At 42.7% G+C, this 16,126-nt stretch overlaps 1 protein-coding gene across 3 annotated transcripts in view; it reads left to right on the forward strand.

The window, feature by feature from the left end:
* Positions 1 to 16,126, forward strand: part of Arid5b (AT-rich interaction domain 5B) — a 175,367-nt gene that overhangs the window by 56,598 nt on the left and 102,643 nt on the right. The window lies entirely within an intron of this gene.

The raw sequence follows: 16,126 nt of genomic DNA on the forward strand, positions 1-16,126 counted from the left end.
CCCTTGCCCAGCCTTTGCTGAAAGACACTGTATAACCACAGTTACATATTTCAAGTCTATACTTCTTTTGAACACCCTTCTTCAAAAATAATAGGAAATACTCCCACAACACACACACACACACACACAGAGAGAGAGAGAGAGACAGAGACAGAGACAGAGAGGAGAGGAGAGGGAAAAGCACGGAACGGAGACGGAGAAGAAAACGAAGAAAGAGAGAGATTGATTTTTCAATGTATATGAGTTTTAATGTTATACTAAAAAAAGCAGAAGAGACTTTTAAAAATCTAATGTATGAACCCACATCTTGGGGTATAATAATGATACATCAGGAACCTCAAGCTCCCACCTCAATCATTCTGAAAATTAACACATGTTCTCTCAGGATCATTCAGTTCTTCACAGATGCAAGGCAGTCAAAATGTGTCTTTCTGTGAAGTAAATGGCTTTTATGCATATGGGTCAGTTTGGGAAGCAGGGAGAGAAGAGGGCCAGAGGAAAAGGGAATGAAGAAAGAAGAAGAAAAAGTCTTGTTTTCTGTATACATAACAAAAATGGCATTTTGGAGAACCCAATGACTCTGGTTTTGCAGCTTACATTAACTTAAAAAACAAACAAAAACAACATTTTAATCTTTTAGGAACATATGAAGGAAAAGCAAATGGTGAGGAGTAGTCTTTGTAGATTAACTTTTTTTTGTAAGAAAAGAATGTCAGCAGATCACCGGTCACGAAAATGTCAGCATATGGCTGCATTGAAAAGCAGAATCATTAAGGCTCATTTTTAGTCATTGATGTTAAAATTAGATTTGAGGCCATAATCTCAAAGAGGAAGGCCAAGGGTTGTTTTTCATGGCCCACCAAAATAAATACTTCCACTGAACCGACGTTATGCCTATTCTCTGCTAAACACTGAAACATCTTCATTTAGAGATCATTTTCATTCTCACCAGCAGAATCTTTTTAGATAAAAATCTAATCTCATTCTAAATCATCTTTACAAAATGTTTTCCCCATTGTGAGCATAATCAGTTTGTAGTGCAGAAAATGGAGTCATGGGAAAAGAAGGAATAAAAACCAGTCATGGTTCCCCAACCCAGAGACTAGCACTGGTAACAGTTCAATTCTAGCTTACTGTTTTTCTTGATACAGAACTGTTCCTTGCTGTAGAGATGCACTGTTGCCTTCACAACCGCTTTAGGGGAACAGGAAACAAGGTCATTTAAGACGCAGACTAATTTCATATCACAACAAAGAAGGGCGAGGAAAGCATTACAAAAATGTTTTTGGTGGTGGTTGAGGTCGGGGTGGTAGAGATGGTGGTTGTGATGGTGGTGGCGGCGGTAGAGATGGTGTGATGGTGGGGGTGGGGGTGGTGGCATGTACATACTTATCCTGTGTATAGGTGCACATGAAGAGGTCATGAGTGCATATGCCCCTAAAGGACCAAGGTTGATGTTCAGAATCATCATCTTCCATCTTATCCCTCTAGGCAGGGTCTCAAGGAAACCCAGGACGGGCTTATATGCCTAGTGTCATGAGCCAGCTTGCTCAGAGAATCCCCTGTTATCTGCCCACTGGGGCTAGAATTACAAGCAGCCTGCCAGGCCCACCAAACATTTACTTAGGTTCTGGAGCTCTGAACACCAGTCCTCATACTTACACAGCAAGCTCTCTAAGTGCTAAGCCGTGTTCCCGCTCCTGTAGAAATCTATTTTAGAAAGCTAGGCCTGGCCTTTCTTTCTCAGAGCCATAATTCTTCCTGGCATTCCTAAGTCCCTGTCTAGCACTCTCATGCTCTTAGGACTGCAAAATTCAATCTGGCTTCATTTTATACCCAGCACAAGTATTCTTCATTGTTCTCCCAAGGAAATGGCTATGGATGTGTTCCCACACACACACATACATACTCTGAATATTTTCATATTTTATTTATTTATTTACTGACTTTTGAGACAGAATTTTATGTTACCCAAGTGGCTGCAACCTCACTATAGAGTGGAGAATGGCCTTTATTTTCTGTGCCCTTATCTCGTGAGTTTTGGAATTTATAGGCTTATATCATCATGCCTGGTTTATGCTGTGGTGGGGACTGAGCCCAGGGATTCAACATACTAGACAAGTACTTTGCCAACTGAGCTGCCCACCAACCTTGTATTAGATCAAATACAGTGATAATGGACACCGCTCTCACATGTTTGTGAGCGCGCCCTCAGGAGTTCTTGAGCTCTTTCTAGAATCCTCTAACCTGTAGGTTAAACGCCTCCGCCGCTCTCAACTAAGAATATTCTGTATACTCTCCTTCTATCCAGGTGATTCAACTTCTCAATGCCCAATGTCAAAACACTCTCTGCAGACACTGTAGCACAGTCAAAGCTATTTTGTCCATTTCCCAACCGCGTTTCATAGTTTCTCAGCAGCACTCTCTGTTGGCTCATGTAAGAATTATAGCGAACTAAAGACATCAGCTTAAACAAAAAAAAAAGTAAAAAAATAAAAAACAAAGTGTAAATCTGCATTTTCCTTTATTAGATTTAGAATTATTAGCTTTGGGCCATACTTCAGCCTTTTAAGAGCTTTTTGGTTTTGACTGCATACATTTAGATTCTATCTAGCAACTGTGTCATTTGCAAGTTTGAAAACTAGCCTATGTCTTTACTCAATCAAGTTGATTAACATAACAACTAGTAAACACAGTCTACTTGTGTCATTTCCAAGGTACTCCATTTCTACTTGAATTTCTTCCTAAGGTATATCTTCCCAACTCAATTCCAAATATTTTGTAGGAAGCTTTCCTTACTGGTAAATAAATGCTTATATTACGCTGCACTCACAGCTCAGCGCAAACTTTAACAAATCCGTTGGCATTAGTGAATCATGCCTTCACCTTACTTATTGTGGTCACCTCCCCACCACAACGCTCTGTATCTGAACAGAGAAGAATGAGTGGTGTGAGACATGAACCGGGCTACACCTGGTTCATAACACTGGAGACATGGCTGAGTGCTCAAGACCCGGGTTGAGTTGATTTCCCAGTATTCATGTAGGACAGCTCACAATTTCCTGAAACTCCAGCTCCAGGGACTCCAACACCCTTTTCTGGGCTCTATGGACACCTACATTCATATAAAATACACACTCACAGACACACCCACAATTTTAAAATAACCCCCTTCTTTTTTAGGAAAAAAAAAGATAATTAGGTATCTTTATTAATTTGCCTAATGTTGTACAACAATAACAAATTGATTATGGCAAGATGGTATAGCCACATACCTATATATGTATGTGTATTTGAATATGTGTATGCATGCCAACACACACACTGTAAGTAGTTTCACTAAAAAAAAATACTTACCCTCTATCAGTGAGAAATCCTAACGCTCTCTTTTCCATTCTATGTCATTAAAAAAAATGTTTGGCTGTGAGTCTCAGCATCTGCTTCAATCCCTGTTGGGTGGAGCCTTTCAGAGGACCCTCTATAATAGGCTCTCTTCCTGTTTCCTCTCTTCCACCACTTCTGGTGTCTATCCTGTTTGCCATCCTGGATGAGATTTAAGCATCCTCCCTAGGGTCCTCCTTCATGTTAGCTTCTTTAGGGCTGTAGATTTTAGAATGGCTATCCTATATTATGTAGCTAATATCTGCTTATAAGTCAGTGTCTACTGTAACTGTCTTTCTGTTTCTGGGTTGCCTCACTCTGAATGAGCTTTTCTAGTTCCATTCATTTACCTGCAAATTTCACGATTTCCTTGTTTTCAGTAGCTGAGTAGTATTCCACTGTGCAAATGGGCCACAATTTCTGCATCCGTTCATCCACTGAAGGACATCTGGGTTGTTTCCAGATTCTGGCTATTACAAATAAAGCTGCTGTGAACACAGTTGAGCAAATGTCCTTGTTGAATGGTGGGGCATCTTTTGGGTATATATCTGGTGGTATAGCTGGATCTCAAGGAGACCAACAAAGCAAAAAAAAAAAAAAAAGTGAGTTCAGGGGGTCCTACAGAGACTAATGCACTAACCAAGGACCATGCATGGAGAGGACCTACACCTCCTGCTCAGATGTAGCCTTTTGGCAGCTCAGTCTCTATGTGGGTTCCTGAGTAAGGGGAGTAGGGGCTGCCTCTGTCATAAACTCGATTGTCTGCTGTTTGATCACTTGCCCCTGGCAACACAGTCTTGCCAGGCCATGGAGGAAGAGGATCCTGGCAGTTCTGACAAGACTTGATAAGTTATGGGCACGTGGCATACAAGGAGAACTCCCCTTTTCAATGGACTAGGGGAAATGGATAGTGGGGAAGAGGGAGGGAGTATGGGACTGGGAGGAGTTGGGATACAGAATGAATAAAACTGTGGGAAAAAAAAAAGAAGTCTCAGTTGCAGTTCCCCTCACTGGGTTTGTAGTCCTGCTGTCGAGGCTTTGAACTTCAGCTTGGAAATGCTGACTTGGAAGGAATCACCTGTCCCTGTGTCTTCTCTCTGGGCAAGTGCTAAACTTAAGTAAATGTCGTTGGGCCTGAATTTGACCAGTTATCACTTATGTTCCCGCAGCCCTGTAGCACTCCAGAAAGGATGGACATTTGTGGCCTTAAAACCCTTCAGAGATGCCCTGCTTCCAGGGCGCCATAGCTCCGCAGCCTGTGATCTTTCGGCAGTCTCACTCAAAATAGTGTTAAGTGTTACTAAGATGCCCGTGTGTGTCTGAAGCAGAAAGGGAAAGTTAGTCCATCTAGGCTACATTGCCATTGCCCTGGAGTATTCAAAACCCATGGACAGGTCCGCTCCTGCTGTGGGCGGTGATGTTTTGAGATCCGTCTTGTTACATTGTCTAAAGGTGGATCTTACTCCTGTGAGAAAGAGCAGTCGTTTCTTGCCTCTTCTCTCTGGACCTAATAGAAACTACTTTCAACATCCTAGAGATAGAGGGAAGCTTCTATTTATAGGCTCCAAGTGGTTCATTGGGTTTTAACCAAAGTAAAAAGAACAATAATAAATTGCCTTTGAGTTTCTGCCCGTAGAATTGTTTATTTAGCCTTTTCTGTAGAACAGGAGCTTTGCGTCCGCAGGAGAAACACCACGTGTTGATTGCCTGGGAAATTCAAAATGATTTCTAATCTCACCACAACTGTCTCCTGCTGTATAAATTAAATGTTGCATTTCCAAAGAGACAGTGACCGAATCCCCTCCAAACACCAAGTGTTTTGCTTTGTGTTGTCCAGGAGAACAATGCCATTGTTACTCTTACTGGGAGACAGAGTTTTCAGCAACTGGTAAAGCGCTTACATCTTAGTGGTTTCTTTGTTTCCTAACGTTGTCTGTACCTTCTTTGATTCACAAACTCCTAAGGGTTGCCATTTTTGTGGGGCAGTCAAATGGGACAGTGGCCTTCTCCATGTGGAGAAAAAAAAAATGAACATGAAACATGTAAAATGTGTCTTTTTTTTTTTTTTTTTAGGATTGAAGTAAGAAACTCTGCTTTCTGTTGTTGAAATAAGCAGGTCTTTTACTGACAGCTGGGCCAAGTGTACCAAGGGCCTTGCAATTTGGGGGGGGGGGGTGATGAGGAGGAAGACCAAGCTGAGTCTTCCTAATCAACTTTTCTTTCCCTTTGAGTTGGACATTTTCAAATTATTTAAGGCCTCAGACATCAGGGTTTCTGATCTCTACACCTGATAAGGCTTAGTTGTTGTTATTTTGTGGTGATGGAAACTGGACCCAATGTTTCATCATTAAAACAACCTGGAAACCTGGGTGTGTGTGTGTGTGTGTGTAAGCTCCTTGTAAACTGGGAGGTGGGAGGTGTATGAGGAGGCCAGAGGACAACTTTCAGGAGTTGGTTCACACTTTCCACCTTGTTAGAGAGGTCTCTCTTGCTTCTGCTGTGCTCTGTGTACTCCAGGCTGCCTAGCCAGCAGCAATTCTTCCATCTTCACCTTCCATCTTCTGAATAAGGGCACTGGAATTATAGAATTGTGCCATAGTGTCTGACTTTTTACAAGGCTTCTGGCATTATCAAGGTTGCAGGGCTAGCAGTTTTTACCTGCTGAGCCATCTTTCCAGACCCAAACTTACTTTTTAAACAATGCTCGACCAATCTCCAGTTAAGAATCACTGTCCTCTATTTTTTCACAATCTGAATTTTTTTCTCCGCTCTTTTTACTACATACCTTAATTTTGTTTATAAATTGCATTATGGTTCAGTGAGATTTTTATTTTCTCCCCAAAGGCTGTGATTTTCATGGAAGACCACTTATGATTCCATCTTTATAATTGATAATCCCAAGAAAGACATATTTTTTAAAAAAAAATTACTTTTAAATCATGAAAAAGAAACATATGGTGGCTTGTCCTCACCAGAAAAAATGACTAATATCCAAACAGACCAAAATAGTTAGTCAGCCCATTGTGTACGTTTATATGATCAGGTCTGTAAGATGCATTTAATCAACATATTCTTCCTTGATTCCGTATTGAAATACTTGAGATCCTGATTTATAACTAGTAGCCAGGCACCCTTTCCCATGCCGATAGCTTTTATCTAGAGTCAACAATTGATGAGAAAGCTCTTACTTAAATTATCCACGAGAACAAGGATGCAAAATGAAGCGGGGCTCTTTTCCTCTGTGACTGTGCCTCCTCCCTGCTGTAGACTTTAGACTCTGGCACCAGGTTTCTAAGCATGATCTACAGGAGATGTAGCCCGGGCTGTGGAGGAATGCTGAGGTGAATTCAAATGTTATAATGCCAGAGAAGCCCACTTAGAATGAAGTTACACGAAATGTAAAACACACGGTAATATGGACAAAGGAATTGTTCTTACAGATTAAATGCATGTCTATAGAAGGATCATTGTGTCTGCCTCAGATGTAATTTCATGCCTGAAAATTTACACTGAAGGAAAAAAAATGGTCTGGATCCCATTAGCAAAGGCTCTGTTTTGCTGTCAGTTTAATTAAATGGAAACTGCTTGGCAAGAGCCATGGAGGTTCATAGAAGCAGTGCGATTTTTGTATGTTGGAACAGGACACTGCGAGGGTCTTCCAGTTTTGAAAAGGCTACAAAATGAAACCTGTGATTCAGTTTTGTTTACAAATTTCCTCCCAGTTTACAAGGAGCTTAGCGATAAGCGGGCTGTAATAATTTATAGGTAGTGTGTGGGACAATGGCATGACCCCAAGATAGGGGCTGCTAATCTCACTGAGGCCAGTGGACTGCTGTTGATGTGACCTCCCTCTAAACAATGGGGGGAGGATCACTTTCTTCAGCAAAACTAATTGTTTCCTTTGTTTTATGGGGCAGTGGGGGCTGGGGAGGGCATACAGGACTGCTTTTAAAGTGTGTGTGTGTCTGTGTGTGTGTGTGTGTGTGTGTGTGTGTAAAACAAAAGAAAGAAGTAAAAAAGGAGAGAAAGAGTAGAGCAGAGACCCCGGGGACAGTGATTTATCTGTTAAGTGTGTTTGGCACCCTGCCTTTTGGCTGGAATTTTAGAGAGAAACATATTTGGCTTACTTTAATGGGCAAAAGCTCTGAACTTCATTTGTAAGGGAAAAAAGAGCATGTTTTCTTTTCTCTTTTCCAGTTCAACTTTATTGCATCTTGACATTCTGTCTTGTAATTGAATAGCAGTTCTGGACCTTGCATGGAAAGGAAGAAAATTCAAGTCCCCCCTCCACCCCCCTTTCTTCCCTGTCCCTCTCCCCTCTCATCCTCTCCCATACCCCCTCAGAGTGCAGAGAAAGGGAACCCATCCCCAGGTTTTACCTCGTTTTACAACTCCTTCCCCCCCCTTTGAACTGGCATCCAAAAGTAAATGAATGTTTGATTTTGCTGAAACTCAGTACCTGCCTTGTACCTTGAACTGGACTGAGGCGGTTGATGGGTTTGTGCCTATTCTAATAAGTCAGTCGATATGGGTTATTTCAAGGAAATTTTCAATCTCAGTTAGCTATGTGAGCAATGCAAGTAGTCTATATGATACTGTCACTCACGGTAGAGACATATAAGTATGCTTGTGACAAGACCCATCAAACTGCGTGACATAGAAACTGAGCCTCCTGTAAGGTATGGCTTTAGTAGAAATGAGCTAATATTCCTTTACCAGTGATAATAAAAGATGCTTAAATGTCTGTGTAAAAAAAAAAATAGTATCAGAAAACAATTGATACCAGCAACCCATTTACCTAAATCATTATTTTTCCCTTTAAGTTGGCATGGCATTGTCATTATTGTTACGAGCTGAACACAGTCACTGGATTGTAACTCCCTGACAAGACGCACTGAGTGGGATTTAATCAGCTGCAATCCATAAAAATTGGGCCTATCACTCAAAACCATGTGACTAAATATTTGAACAGTGTAACATTAGAGAATTTGCAAGAGGAACTTTTCTTCTCTTTGTTCAGGTTTTTTTTCCCCCTAAATTTGTTTTAGTTTTGTTCCTTTCATTATGATAATACTATAGGCCACTTATTATGTCAAGAGAAATACTAAGACAGAGAAAGAAAGTTGAACTCCCAGGTAGGATCTGACATTGATACTTACCATCTCTGAGTCCAGCTGTGTCACCCCACATGTGAGGTTTCCTTCTATTATCCCCGACTGCCTATTATCCCCGACTGCTTTTAACATCACCTTTCCACAACCAAGAGCAAACAGCCCACCACGTGCAGCCTCTTCGAATTCCTGACCCAGCTGCTTTCACTGTGGCCATAATCTAGTTAACTGATTCCCCTATCACTGATGGTGTCCTCTGCTACCCCCAGCTTTTGTTAACATAAATTTCAGAGATGTCGTTTCATGTATCACTGTGTTCTCGGGGAAAACACCTAGAACTTGGGACTCATAAGGTCAACGGTAAAATTCTGGGGCACCTGCGAAGTGGTGGTTACATACACACGACATTTTCAGTAGATACGGAGCGTACTGAAAACAATCACACCTCGATTGGCATTGTGAAGCCAGTGAAAAATACAAAAATACGCGGGTTTGTCTTCAAGTTTCAAAAGAAGCTGGATGACAGAAAAGTCTGGCCATCCTGGGCTGGTGTGTGCTGGGCGGAGCAAGCCTGAAGGTAGGCAGGTCCCAGAATTCTGTCCCCAAGAGTCTGACCATGAGAAAAGACAGCCCAGCCAGTCCCTTCCCCACCTGCCAGAAATGCCGCAGCCTTAGAGGGCTTCACCGCAGGCCCTTTAGAATATTCTAGCTGTACACCGTGGGCGTGCGGAAGGGAGGCTCGGCGCACTGTCTCTGGGCACCCATAGGTGGCCAGGGAACAGAGCTGATCACTGATGGGTTGGGACTCCCGTGGAAGGGTTCACCGCTGTTTCAAACAATGAGTGTTTATGCTGATGATGTCATCACAGTGACAGCAGAGGCTTCAGGGTGTTGCTTGTGGAATCCTCCTAAACTGGAAACATTCATTCTGGTTTCAGTGTAGCACTTCACGTGAGGATAAAGTGGAATTTCTGAAAAAAAAAAAAAAAATAGGCCACTCGTGTTGGTTTGTTTATTTGTTCTTAGCTACAGATAAATTAATGTGTTTATACACATAAAGACACAGTCCATAGTGTCAGCGTGAAACAGAGCACAGGACACTTTAATCTCTAACACTGACTTTGTGCAGACAGAGTCTTGTCCAAAAAGTATAATTTATAGGCACACCCTTGTAATCCCAGCACTTGATGCGGCTGAGGCAGGAGGATCACAGATTCTAGGCTAACCTCGACAAGAGTGAGTTCCGCTCCAGCCTGAACTGTGCAGGAAGACCCTGCCTCAGAAATAAAACACGATGATGATGATTAATAATGAGGAGGAAGAGGAGGAAAATCAAAGCATGAGTTAGCAGCCGCTGTGGGGCTGGGGTTTTAGGTTCCCCCAAAAGCTTGGATTGGTCTTTCAAAAATAAAATGAGATATTCAGGCAGCTAGTTTATTTTAATTTCTTTTCTTTTCCAGTTCGTGACAGTATTTCAAATAACTAGGCTGATTTATGATAACAGATAGCTCGGAGATGTGGAATGCTTTCGTTACATAAGGCCGGTTTGTTGTATCAGGCCTTATCCAATTAGAAAATTGAGTTTGGCCATGTAATGACGCTCTAACAAAAATATCAATCACTGTGGGTCGACTCTCTCAACATTTATACTGGGAGGCAGTTTCGTGAATCTCCCTTCCAGGCAACTGCACACATGTGAAAATGGTTACTCAGCTTTCTTCCTTAACATGTGAGAACACAAGAAACTGGCTAAATTTAGCCTCCTGGCTCTAATGCATATGCTTGCTGACAGCAGAGAGGGAGGTTTTTGATGACGAGCAGTATATGATAGACTAATTATTTCCCCAAGAAAATGAACATACAATTGTACCAATAACATAAAGTGATTATTTGTTACGGAACAACAAAGGTCGTATTTAATTTTAAACACCATCCCCAGGGGTCTTCTGTTATGTTCTGGGTATTTTTGGTTGCTGATCCAAAGTTGATTTGTTGTTACAGTTAACAACAGCATCTTAAAGGGTGGAAGGGGGAAAGGGAAGGGGGGGCTGTGGCAGCTTCCTTTCTCCCTCCCTCCACCACAAGGGCATGTGGGACGAGAATGCTGAAATAGTCACTTTGGAATAAGGCTTGTATTTCTCTGTTCTTTCCATATTGTTCACATAACCGTTTATTTACAATAATTTGAGTAATCTCAGAGTTCCTCTTAAAGGCTTTTTTTTTTCTTGGCCTGGATAAAAAAAAAAAGTGCAGCTTTAAGATATTTCTCCTAAAATAAATCCGAGACGCTCTCATTTGTAGTCAGCACGGTTGATTACTTGCAGACATACTGGAAATTTACATGCCCGTCCCTCCAGTATAGAACACTGATCTGCTCGTGTCATTACGACTAGCAGTTGGCTGTTTGCCAAGAGGTCGAAATCTGCCGTTGTAAATCGTGAGTTGAAATAGCAGAAAGTAGATTTGTAACTTAAAAAGTGTAAACAGTTTGGAGAATGAAGTAATTTCAGAGTGTGATTGATTGCCTTCTGATTGTACTTTCAATGAGCCTGGGGTCTCCAGGGCAGATATGCGCTGTAACTGCTTATTATACATTTTCAGTTTTCGAGGCAATAATAGCATTGTTGGTAGACTTTTAAACAATGTATGCATCTCCTGGTGTGACCTTTTAGGAAATGAATAGTTTTATTGTATGTCCATTGCTTTGCCTGAAACTACGTTCTTGAGTTATTAATTTGACTTGTTCTATAAATAAAGAATTCAAAACGCAAAGCAGCTGTGCAGCCCAGAGCACCGTGTGTCACGCTCGGGCTCCCCAACCACTGTTTGAGATGGAGGACCCACGAACAAATGGTTTCGTGGGTGATAAATTAGTAATGTTTCTGGAGCCCGTGGTTGCCAAAGATTAGCCTCTCAGTGCTGCAGAGGCCAGGAGTTATTAGCAAGAAGGACAGCTGATCAGTGGCTTTCCACAGTACTGGAAGAGGAGTGCCGCTTTTGTGAAGCATCTCAGTGTTTTGGACAGCATCAATAGAGGGATAGATGGTAGGTATGTGGGTGGAAGATGGATGGATAGACAGACAGACAGATAGATAGATGACCGAGAAATAAATGATAAGCAAAAAGATACATGATTGAGGATAAATACATGATAGATAGATAGAAATAGGTAGACAGACAGATAGATAGATAGATAGATAGATAGATAGATAGACAGATAGATAGACAGACAGATAGATAGAAATAGGTAGGTAGATAGATAGATAGACAGACAGATAGACAGGCAGGCAGACAGACAGGTGAATGCAGGAAGATAATAGATTTGGTAGCCATAACAGAGTTCACAATAACTCAGTTGGTAAAGTGCTTACTAAGTAAGTATAAGGACTGAGTTCAATCCTTGACATCTGTAAACAGCCAGATGCAGCGCAATGCATGCCTGTACCGTCAGTAACTCTGGGAGAGGAGACAGAGGAGGTGTTAATCTGACCTAAGATGGAAGACAGCAGACGTCCACCTCTGGCCTCTATAACACACCCCATTCCAGCAAGCCCGAGGCCAGGTGTCTGTCCCTCTGTCTCACCTGCCGAGTCATCCTGGACAAGTCTTTGGGCCTTTGGGCCTCTTCCCCCCATCAATAAAATGAGTATAAGAATTTTAAGTTCAAAACATTGTTTGGGGCCTCAGCAGAATGGGGGAGGATTTCGTGAGTAGCAAATGCTCTCTGTTGAGTGAGTGTCCTCCTTGCCCTCTCAAGGCTACTGTGTGGTCACAGCACGGGCTTTGGTCACTGCCGATCTGATACTGTGAATGGCTCATGGGTGTGGACTCCGAAAAAACAATCACTCATATTCACAGCTAGAGGTTCTAGAAATAATTTTTATGCTAACAGTGTTTGTTGTTGTTAAATGGAAACAATTTGCCCAATATAGCCCCTTTTCCCCGTATTTGTTATTTCTTCCTTGTTTAACCCAACATTTTTGGAGGATCGCATTTTGTTCCCATATTTAGAGAGGAAAATTTGTAGTTCTTAGGCATTTATTGGAACACTCACTATATTTCAAGTGGAGGCACCAAGGACATAGGGGCAAAAGGAGCACAGCCATCACTTTTCGTTCATTCAGGTGGCATTTGCCCATAGAACTTTCTTGACTTACCGCTGTCCCGTGCCTGGGCTTTCCACTTTGATTTTTCCTACGTATGGCTGTCAAACTCTGGAGCTGTGCTGGCTACGACAAACCACTCAGAAGCTGAATTTTTTTTAATATTTAGATCTCCTTTGTTTGAACTAATTTAACCTAAATAGCCACACACAGCTAGCAGAAATTGTACTGTGGCAGCCGGTGGAGTCAAAACATGCTCGCCTTAATTACGGGCTGGAAGGTAAAACGGAGTATTCTGTGGGCCTGTGGGAACAAACTGGTGAGGGTTTCTATGCTCCTCAAGGGAGCACCATATCGATGCACCAAAAGTTGGTATTTGAAGAAGTGCAGTGGGGGAGAGATAGACAGATCGCTTTTTAGTGTACCTGTGGCTAGGTGGAGATTGGTAGAGATCAGTGGAGTAGTGATTAGTGAGTATCATATCGAAACAGTGTTTGGTCCAGCCTGGCGGACTGGCAAAGATGGCGGCCCTTTGGAGACAACCCTCCCCATCTGGCTAGAAGGACGTCCCTGCCAAACCAGCTTTAGAACGTTCCTTTGGTGAACAGCAGCAGAATTGGGGGCATACGTGCTCAGCGGACCTACACATTTTGAAGGACTCTTAAACCATGCAGCAAGAAACATTTTCATTTTGAGTTGTTCAAATCCACTCATGTCCATGGCGAGTGTGACTAACCAAGATGTGAGCCTGTGAGGCCTCCTGTGGCCAGCAGGGGTGGGAACTGGCCCTGGGGGAACGGCCTTGAACATCTGCAGCTCTAGACTGGGGCTCCGGCCACTGGATTTCCGACACTCAAGAATCTCAAGACTACTCCTCTGGGAGGAGTAGCAGCCTTTGGCACTGCAGTGAAATGTGTCACACTAGAGTGGGGAAAGAGGGCATTAGACAGCATGGAATTCTAATCTCCTTGTTTGTTTGTTTGTTTGGATTCTGCATTCTTGGTAGGCAATGAGGATCATGGCGGATTTTAAAAGCATAGAAGGAAACAAAGCATGAATGGCTTTACCCACACTTAATACGCAGACTAAGCTCACCATTCTCACCTGATACCTCCCTTCTCTCCTCCTTTTCCAACTAAGGCGCTCCTCTTGGCTTTTCTCCCTCAACAGAGCGCCTCTTGTGGGCTGAGACCCAGCCCTTCCAAATGTGCCTTTCAGCTCCAGCCCCATTGCAACAAGGTTCCCAACCCTTTCATCTGGGAGCTCTAGCAGGCACAGTGACTAAAGCCGACAGTCTCTTTAAGGGCCCACAAAAATACTTTCAACATCTTTTCAAATCAGGAGAAAATACCATGACCTTTAAGACAGTGGGAAAAAAATTCTGAATATGTACTGTTTTTATATTTGTTGTTTTTAGTCAATTTTTTGACTCTGACACTGCAATGTGTCTTCTGTTCTTTTCTTTTTTTTAAAGACAGAAAGTCAGATAATAGTAGCTACATTGCTGTCTGTTGGAGTTAACGGCCATGAGAACTCTAGCCCGATCTTAAGAAACTCCCCACAGAAGGACATGATTTTGTCCTTCTTCTGAGCATCACAGAAGCCAACTTAATGTCTTCTTCTCAGTAATGATGCCATACTTCCTCTTTTCCTTTGTACTACTAGGAGATGGCAGGCTGCCACTCAGTATCACAGCCAGTGCATCCAGCTTCCCATGGTCAGCATGTCCATATTCTGGTCCCTACTGTCTTTGCTGACTGTGAGGAATCCCTTCTGTATCCTGGATCTTGACCTTGATTTTTTCTACTGTGTCTACTTCTGTAGTGCTTCTCGTATGCGTGCCCAGAAGAGCCTATATCCCAGAAGCCTTTGAGACACTTGACAGAAAGAAGGACCCATTCCGGCCCTGACTGTTACCATTGCCCCACTTAAGGCCAGACCTTAGGCCTCCACACAGAGTATTTGACTACATATTTGAGTTTTGCCCAGGCTGTTCTATCATATAGGCTTTAAGATTTTTCTACGGAGGATAAGCAAAGGAAGACAAAGGTGCCTCTGGGCTACACAGAAGTCACAGAGCAGGTTACCCTCTCTATTTCCACTTCCCTGTCATGGCACAGAGCAATCTACTCAAGGGCAGACATAGTAGGGACTCGCACATCTCTGCAAAGCCAGCGCCTGCCTTCTGGCTCCTTCTGTATTGCTTCTTCCTGTGATCCCACCTCTATGTCTTCCTGTCTTCTTTGATTATCTTATGTTAGCTTATTACAGTCTCTTCCCAGTATAACTTGTACTGAGAATGTCTTTACCTCCCCTGGTACTCCTTCTTGCTCCCCCAATTTTCTGTCTCCCTCTCTTTCCCAAGCAGGTCTCCCTCCTACTTCGTGTCGTATTTTTGTGTGCGCGCATTATTCATGATCAACCTGTCATATTAAGAAGACAGCATTTCATTTCTCCATCCTCCAGCTCTTAGGATCTTTCCATCACCACCCCTTTTTTGTGATGGCCCCTGAGTCGCAGAGCGGGTGATATAGATGTGCTATTTAGGGCTGGTACTTAACAGTCATTCATTCTCAACATTTTACCAGCTATGAGTCACTGTATTAATTATTGCCCACTGCAGAAAGAAGCTTCCCTGGCCGTGATGGACAGCAATGCTTTACCAGGCCACCGAGAGCCCCTCCATTTCTTCCTAAAATGATTTATTCTAGAGCTGATTTTTCCCAACCATAATATAATTGTACTTTAATCAATACAAAAAGTATCTGTGGGATAACAGGAGGCCTGGGAAGGAGAGAAGCCCAGAGATGTGAAATCTAGTTTACTTAGTTCTTTGAAACAATGTTCACATTAAACCAGCTACAAATGAGATGAATTGTACCCTCACACTCTTGGAGAAATAGCTGCTGATGCCATCCATTCATGGGGCTTCCTGCTTCTAGTGGCCTCTCTTAAAGCCACTAAAAGTATTTGGTGGGCTCAGTAAATACTGGCTTTCACTTAGCTGGCAGCTAAGGAGTTAATTGCAAAAGCAGGGTGGGTCACTTCCGCTAACTTCCAAGGCGGGAGGGCTTTTGTGTTTTGTTTTGTTTTGTTTTGTTTGTTTGTTTGTTTGTTTTTTCTGATCCAGTACCAGAAGAGGAAAGATCATGGCTTCCCAGGGTGATGACTTCTGTGAGCTCTAATTCATGTGCTACAGGGTTTCCTCAGAACCTGTGAGGACTATTTACTTTCCTGGTCAGTGGGATCAGACAGTCCTGGGGTCCAGCATGAGGTCACCTTGAACAAGCCTCATAAATCTCTCTCAACCTCAGTTTTCTCATGCATGAGTTCAAAGCAGCAAACGTAGCCCTCCCCAGGTTGCTACTGCGATTAAATCCTCATTGAGGACTCAAATCCTCACTGAGGGCTCAGCGCTTGCCTACCCATAGTAGGACCGTGCTCAACAGCTGAACATCCTGGCTGGGATTTGATTGTCACTGTATCTGTAGGTTTGGTGGTCAGGCATTGGGATGACTGCCATGTGAATAA

The sequence above is a fragment of the Meriones unguiculatus genome, chromosome 16 (assembly GCF_030254825.1).
Source record: "Meriones unguiculatus strain TT.TT164.6M chromosome 16, Bangor_MerUng_6.1, whole genome shotgun sequence".
Classification (NCBI taxonomy): domain Eukaryota; kingdom Metazoa; phylum Chordata; class Mammalia; order Rodentia; family Muridae; genus Meriones; species Meriones unguiculatus.